Below are 8806 nucleotides of genomic sequence, written 5' to 3'. Positions count from 1 at the left end.
TCTTTGAAGCTTAATAACTCCTGTGTTTTTTGTCGAAAATTTCTGAAATTTTGCAGGGAGGTTGGTGGATTAAGCGAATTGATGCTGTTAAATTTCGGTGGTTAAAGGTCGACGGGGTGGGGAGATAAAGGGGGTCGTGTGTATCTCCAGTAGGGTCGGACTTAATGACGATTTTACTCGTTATTATCGTTTACATTATTTTATAAAACCCATCCCTACTCTTAAAATTAAGTTTTTAGCCATTTTCTAATAGTTAAAAATATAAATAAAATATCATAGCAGATGGCGCCACCAAATGTCGCGGGGAAAGTTAAGCAACTCTTTGCTGAATTTTTTAATTGTCATATTACTTTGAAGTGATTTATTAAGTAAAAACTTTGATAGTAATTTCAAAAATATATATAGCAAAAACCTGTCCAAAACGGAAACCTGCCTAAACAACAACAACAACAAAAAAATAAGGTACTAAATATCAATTAATCAATCAAAACTATATTGATACGAGTCTGTCAAAGACTCTTTACAAGTGAGGACAAACATTTAAAAAATCCAGCAACGAGTTGCCTAACTTTCCTGGCAAAAATATTAAAATTGCGTGTAGCGCCATCTTTTATGACATTTTATTAGAAAACTGTTTATATTATTAATTATTATAAAATGACAGGAAGCTTTATTTTGAGGGTAAGGATGGGTTTTATAAAAATTTTTATAAAATCCCACTCGAGATACGATACGTGACTCCCTGTATCTCCCCACTGTCGACCTTTAACCACCAAAATTTAAGAGCATCAATGCCCATAATACACAGTCCACCCTACAAAATCTCAGAAATTTTCGACAGGAAACACAGGAGTTATTAAGCTTCAAAGAGGGTGAACAAAATAGTGCCCCCCACACACACGTCTACACTTACAGAAAAAACCCCGAATTGTTTTGAATTTTCGACGTTTCAAAGTCCCCCGAGACCAAAAGTGTATCTTGGGGAGGGGGTCATTTTTTGACTGGTGGCCATACTTTCCCTCTATTATATATAACAAAGCCGGGAAAGTAATAACAACTGTTTCCCTTCCTTAAGCCGTGTACACAAGTACCGGTATAACCTGTATACCCGGCTTTACAGGTATCAGACCGTTATTCAGAGGGTACAGACCTCTGAATAACGACCATTAATAGGAAAATAAAACGGCCGTCGTTTAGAGGTGACCGTTTTTCGAGGTTCTACTGCATTTCAATTGAGAAATGCGGAATTGTACAGTACATTAGAGAGGGGGTCGGCATAACTCACGAGATTGAAATTCGAATCATATCACTCGAAGTGCCGTCATCTTCCACCCCTTATCGAGTCAGTATAATAAAATTCTTCGTAGAATTTCTCAAATGACTGACTGATATGTCACGTAACTTTTCCATTTGTTGTTCACAATTTTAACACGATGACATGAACCTTGATAACTAAATGTCAAGGAGCATCCCTACTAAATAAAAGTTTGCCTCCATGATTTTTTAAAAAATAATTTAAGACTTTATTCTGTCTCCCCGTTCAGTTGGCCCACAAAAAAATGCACGGAGAGCGAGATAATATAGCCCATTAGAAGAGGTATAGCCCATAAGAAATCCCTTGCAGGAGGCCTCCTCGGATCGCCCACTTGTTGTTGTTGCTGTCATCTATCGAACAGTGCCAAACTTTATCATGTGAAAAATATATAAAATATGAACAGTTTTTAAGAATGGAGTGTTTAATAAAAATAAATTACATTTTAAATTACGAATTTATATTTATTTGACGTTCTCCATTTAGATGTTGTTCTTAATAAACGAGATTTAAATATTTTATGTATTTAATTATTCAAAAATGGCTTTATGTCTGACAAAGAGATGACGAGTAATTAATTTAAAATTTACAGTTAACTGGTGTCATAAAGTTTACGAAATTCTAATCGAATTTATAAATCTTAATTTTATTTGTCGTCGTTAGCGAAGAGTGATATTCAAAATTAATTGTAAACTGTTATCATTTATTATTAAAATGTTCTGTATTGAATAAAACCGTGGTTCATGGGCAATAGGGGAGCCAGAAATCTTTAGAGGGGGGTGCGGAAAGGAAACAATATGCCTTACAAAATTTTTTACTACCTTGGATACCCGGCTTTATTGAGAAAAATACACAGAAGGGGCGAGCTGCTCCCCGTTTATCCTCTAAATATGCTTCTGGCCCAACGTGTTAATGAATTAAAAACACTTGTTTTATTGTAGGGAGGACTCGTATCATAACGTCCGTATGTCCTTAGTTTTTACTAATTTTAGACGTTTTAAACTTATCTGTAGGAAATATTTATACAACACTTAATGTTTTATAGTGTATGCGAGAATGTAATTATAATTTTATACACAATTTTATGAGTTATATTTGTATTTTTACTGTGGTTTTATTGTTATTTTGAAGAGGCCTTAATGCTTTAGAGCATTACCCGATTGTGCATTAAGATAAATAAATAAATAATATGAAATTCTACACACGATAATATATTTATTATCGTTTTAATCGTAAATCGTAAAATTATATAATATTAACGAAGTGTTTTAGAAATAAATGCTATGCTAACACGGAATTATTAATTTATTATAAAGTAATCGACAAGGGACACCGCGCGGCTTTGTTGTATCGCAAGAGAATCGAGGCGGAGAGTTGTGTTTTTGTAATTAAAAACTTTTTAATTAGTATTAATACGTATAAATTATCTTTCTCGCCATCTAACCCGAGCGCTGACACGTATTTCAGTGTGCATGTAAAGGCATGCGTGTGTGTATGAATGTGTATACTAGAGAAAAAGAATGTTTATGATCAGAAGAAAACGGATGATGGCCACACGACAAGGCTATCCTTGCACTTGTTAAACACAGAAAGGCAATCCTTGCACCTACAAGACACGGACAGACAAAAGCTTTTAATTATCTTCTATTAATTTATTTTTAAAAAAAAATACTTTATCCTAAAAGTAATGCAAATTGAAGACTAAGTACAAATAAAATTTGCTGTCTTCTCGATCCATTAAATTTTTATAAATAAAAATATTCCATTAAATTAATCCATTATTAAATAAAATTAATCCATTATATCATTAGAAGTAGTCATTCCTAGAACACGGATCGGTGATTTTTAAATAGAATAGTTTTTTTTTGGAAAGGAATCGTACTAACAGGAAAATAAATATAGAGTACACTCAGGTACACTAGAGTACACACATAAATTATAGGATATTACCGCCTCCGAACGATTTTATTATAGTGTTCAGAAATAGGAAATAATAAGTTTAAGATAAACATTCTCGGATTTCGAAAAATGAATCAATAGAATTCTATATAAAGAATTATAAACAACAATAAAATATCAATATTATAGGCTTAGAATGTAATTAAATCGTTGTATTATTTTAAAAAATCTTAGCAACGAGTTGCGTAACTTTTCCGGCAAAAAAAGTTAAAATTGTGTTCGGCATCATCTGTTACGAGTCTTTATTATAAAACTTTTTATATTATTAATGATTATAAAGTGGCAAAAAGGTTAATTTTCAGGAAAGAAACGAGTTTTATTTATTTATTATTATTTTTTTTAATTGTAAATGCTAATAACGGGTAAAATCTTCATTAAGTCTTCCTGACCCCACTCGAGATTTGACCTCTATCTCCCTGTGCCTCGACCTTTAACACCAAAATTTAATAGCATAAATTCTCTTAATACATAAAACTCCTTGCAAAATTTCAGAAATTTTCGACAAAAGGCACGGGTATTATTAAGCTTTAAAGTGAATGAACAAAATCATACCTCCCCACACACACAATAAGCACACACCCCCACTAACATCCAAACATACAGAAAAAATCCCCCATTTTTGCATTTATCGACGATTTTAAGGTGCCTTCAAGGACCGTATTGCAACTATGCAGTTCATTTTATATACTGTGTACAGTATTAGTTTGAAAATATTAAATATATATAAATATATATTATTTTTGACGAGCAATTAAGAATAAATAGGAAATTTCATAATTAAAATCCACTTATGGTCTTACAATTCTTAAATTAGATTTGCGATCTGCAAATTCCGACATCTCATGCGGAATATATTAATTATATTAATTTTAGAGAGTAATTTAAATATTTATATTTAATTATAAAATTACGCGTACAAAATTACATTTGTGCTATTTTAATTATTATATTTTTTTTAAAAAAAATGTATCGAGAGGATTCATTTTAGATCCCAGGATACGAAAGTGTCGGATGCAGAATCCATTTATAACAATAATAATAAATAAAATATGGCGTAAAATTATTTTAATGTGCAGATTTAAATTGCTATTGTTTGTATATTAAGAGAAGAAAAATGGTTTTACCTTTTCCTATTAAAATTTTAAATATAATAGTGATTTATTCAGCAGAATTTTCTTCTGACTTTAGGAGAGTTTTTACTAAAGACATCTCCATAAGTAACAACCTTATGGGATCTCCTCTGACGTGCAGCATCTCTGTTAGTTTTTTTTTTCAAATCCCAACCTTCTTAGATCTTCATTTATTCCGTTTCCTCATTTCTTTTCTAAGTCGTTCGATCTCATTTCTATTATATATATATATATATATATATATTACATTAAATTGCTACATAATGTTGCCTTTGCATTAATTTTAAGATTTAATGAGCATGACAATAAATTATTTTTCGCTTAATCTTTACGTTTCTTTAATGTAATTTAATTTTTATTTGAAATATAAATTCATAATCTATTTTTTTAAATAATTTTTAAGGCGTATTTTATATAACAACGTAAGAAAAACGAGCAATTATTTATTGCCACATCGTCAAAATATATGCTCCCCACCTCAAATTAGTAGCGGCTTGCCCCTGTACATCATACTTTTCCTGTTAGCGGTAGTGTCGTGCCGGTCATCTATTAACTCCTTTAGTGGAAGGGAAACTTTCGAATTGAAATCACACGACTTCTATTCTAGACTGGACGTTTGTATATAGTTAATTGGGGCCTCCTGCCCCTAATATTTCCAGATCCGGTCTCGGTTTTCATCCATCTAACTCCATTTTCAAGCTTAAGAGAGTGGACAAACGGGAATTTTTTTTTTTTAAATTGCAGCCCAATAAATTATTTTATATTATTTCAGAGTGATACATAATATTTAATTGTTAAAGAATATCGTATTATTTTAATTTATTTTCATCATTTCTGCATAAATGTGTAAGTTATACAGGCCTATATATGTATTATTTTAGCCATTCGTTAATTGTCTATCGTTTATTGTAAATCTTTCTATGTTACTCAGAAGGAAAAGATGATGCGCTGGGATCTTCCTAAAGTCTCTAAATCTTGTCTAAACCTTTATTAATTTCCTCCTCCTCGTAATTCTCTCAAATCCGAAATCAAACAGAATCGATGGAAGTCACCTCCTTGACTTAATCCTGAAGCTATCTCAAAGTATGAAAAATTATTCTGTAGCTATTGTAATTCCATTATCATCGAAAACATCAAAATATGTGATAAGAAATTCCAGAAACAACTAAAATTCAGCAAAATCCCAAACACGTTCTTAGCAAAATTTATTTTAATGATAATAAATGATTATATTTAATTAAACCCACCGAGAAAATTTCGATAATTTAGCTTAATTATTTCGGTCTTTTTATTTAAGCTTTGGGTTTTTTTATATTTTATAATGCTAAACAATTAAATAAATTGTAATTTATTTAAAATTATAACTTTAATTTAAATAAATAAAAAAATATTTTAAACTAGTGAATGAATGAATTGTTAATACGTTTCTTTGATTCATAAATAATTGACGTTTATAACGATTTAAAATACGAATTTTAAAAAATATGTATTAAAAATATATATTAAAATATATATATATATATATATACACGCCATTCTTTTTCAATTTCGCGGGTTATTAAACGTTAACTCATTTAATAGTTTAACTTTAATATTACTTATTACGATAAATCAATAACTTTATTTCCCGAAAAATTTTTTCGGGAAATAAACTTATTGATTTTTTTTAATCAGGTTTCTAGTAAAACTTAATTAATGTTTCGTCGTAAGTGTCTGTCAGCACATCGATTTTTATAATATATATGTGCGCTGTGTTGTGTAGTGTTGTATTATATATGCTGTGTTGTATTACGAGCGCTGTGTTGTGTAGTGTTGTATTATGTGCGCTGTGTTGTGTAGTGTTGTATTATGTGCGTTGTGTTGTGTAGTGTTGTATTATGTGTGCTGTGTTGTGTTATGAGTGTTGTGTTGTATAGTGTTTTATTATGTATGCTGTGTTGTGTAGTGTTGTATTATGCGTGCTGTGTTGTGTAGTGTTGTATTATGTATGCTGTGTTGAGTTATGTGCGCTGTGTAGTGTAGTGTTGTATTATGTATGCTGTGTTGTATTATGTGCGCTGTGTTGTGCAGTGTTGTATTATGTGTGCTGTGTTGTATTATGAATGTTGTGTGTGCTGTGTGCTTTAACATTTTTTAAACTTAATAAATTTAATTACATTTTTGAATTTGCTAAGTAGAACAATTTCGTTTAATATTTAAAATAGCCTACCATTATTTTTTTTGTCATTAAAATTTTTTAAATATTATTTTAAAATATATTTTTTAAAGGATTTTTAAAATTTTTAAATTTTTGTTCTGTGATTAATTTCATAATATATTATAAAGAGCTTTTATTCTGTTATCGGGGTATACAAAGTAAAATAATTAACAAATTATTATTATTATTATTATTATATTTATTTAATATTTTAAAACAAATTAAATTTTTTAATAGATAAATTTGATATTAATTTTAAAATTAGTCTTTACGCTTAATTTTAATTTTTTTAAAATCTGTTTTAAAATCTTATTCTTATTCTTCAATACTTTATTTTGGAAAGAATTAATAAAATTAATGGTAATATTATACTCGATTAATGAGAGTAATAAGATCTGTTACTGTAGAAGTTATATTTATAACTAAAACACAATACACTAATGGTCTATTATATTGATATTTTTTTAATAGTTATTTTACTTTCCCGGCTCTGTTATGTATAACAGAGGGAAAGTATGGCGAGAAGTCAAAAAATTTAAATAACCCCCACGTTTATTTACATTTTTGGACTTAGAAACGTCGAGAAATTCAAAAAATTTGGGTTTTTTTTTTCCTGTATGTATGGATGCTAGTGTGTGGGGGGTACGATTTTGTTCATCCAATTTGAAGCTTAATAACTCCTGTTCTTTTTGTCATAAATGTCTGAAATTTTGCAGGGAGGTCTGTGTATTAGGGGCATTGATGCTATTAAATTTTGGTGGTTAAAGGTCGAGGGGGCGAAGAGATAGAGGAGCTCACGTTTCATATCTGGAGTGAGGTCGGACTTAACGAAAATTTTACTGGTTATTAGCATTTACAATTTTATTTATAAACTCGTCTCTACCCTCAAAATTAAGTTTTTTTTGCCATTTTATAATAATAATAAAATGGCAAAAAAACAGATGGCGTCACAAGAAATTTTAACTCTTGCCGGGAGAGTTATACAACTCGTTGCTGAATTTTCATAATTAATTTTTATCTTTTTGTTTTAATAAAAACACTTGTCATTTTATTTATAGTAAACAACGTGAAGATCAATTATAGATAAAAGTTTGAAGCTTATCGTAAGGGATATAAAAAAATCCTTGAAAATCTTTTAATCTTCACAAAAACAATCCGGTATAAACTTGTAAAAAGATCAGATAAGAGATTAATTTTTCGTAGAGAGACAGATAAATAATACTCCCGCATAACTGTAATAATATCTTTTATTTATTTTCGACTGATATTACGTAAAACAGCATATATTATCGTAATACACGATCTGTATTTTCAGTCTATTGTAATGAGAAAGAGTTGCTAAATTTTTATCTATGTTTTTCCCTTTTTATTCTGGTTATTTTGCTTTCTAATCTTAGCTTTACGGTCTATCTTTCGTCATTCTTTGAGCAATTAGAGGGCAGACAGCTCTTGGCCTCCCTCTTAAAAGGGAAAAAGGCGGTTGCTATGGAGACCACCCTACAGTTCATCAAGAGGGATCTCAGCTGGAATGTGTTAGTCATTCACCCCTGCAGTTGATAGACCCTTATCATTTCTACTACGTTTTTAATGATGATACGAATAGACAGATATAATAAATTAATATTGTTAATATAATTTATATATTTAAACGATTCTTATTATCTTTTATCATAAAAGACGAGAAAAAAATCACACACGTGCTTAGCAAAGTTTATAATATTTTCCATTAAATTCTCGTTTGTAGTATATAAATACGAGAAAATAATAAACAAAAATTCCTTTTTTACTTAAATATGTAATGCATTTATATAATCGAGTGTCGTTATCTGTTATTATTGTATATAATATGTAAATGGTCACCTTATCTCCTAAGAAGTTCAACAGGAAGTACAGTACTTGGGAAAACTTTTATCAAGATACATATTGTCTATATCAAAATGGGGGGTCAGGCAAATTTGAATTAGGTGGCCCTATATACAGGGTTGACTTCGAACGTGTTTCTTATAAATAATTTGTTTCAGGCCCCCTGTTACTGGGGCCCCGGGAAAAATAATATACCCTTTTTTCCCATTGGATAAAAAATATATTTATATATTAAATAACTGGAATAATTATTAAACTGTTTATAATTTAACTTTTATTCAATTAAGAAAATTTTATTTTTATAATACAGTTAAACCTGCGAACAACGACCACTGGTGGAAGCAT

The sequence above is a fragment of the Centruroides vittatus genome, unplaced genomic scaffold (genome assembly GCF_030686945.1).
Source record: "Centruroides vittatus isolate TY-2023 unplaced genomic scaffold, ASM3068694v2 contig_2634, whole genome shotgun sequence".
In the NCBI taxonomy this organism is placed as follows: domain Eukaryota; kingdom Metazoa; phylum Arthropoda; class Arachnida; order Scorpiones; family Buthidae; genus Centruroides; species Centruroides vittatus.
This window is presented reverse-complemented; position numbering follows the sequence as displayed.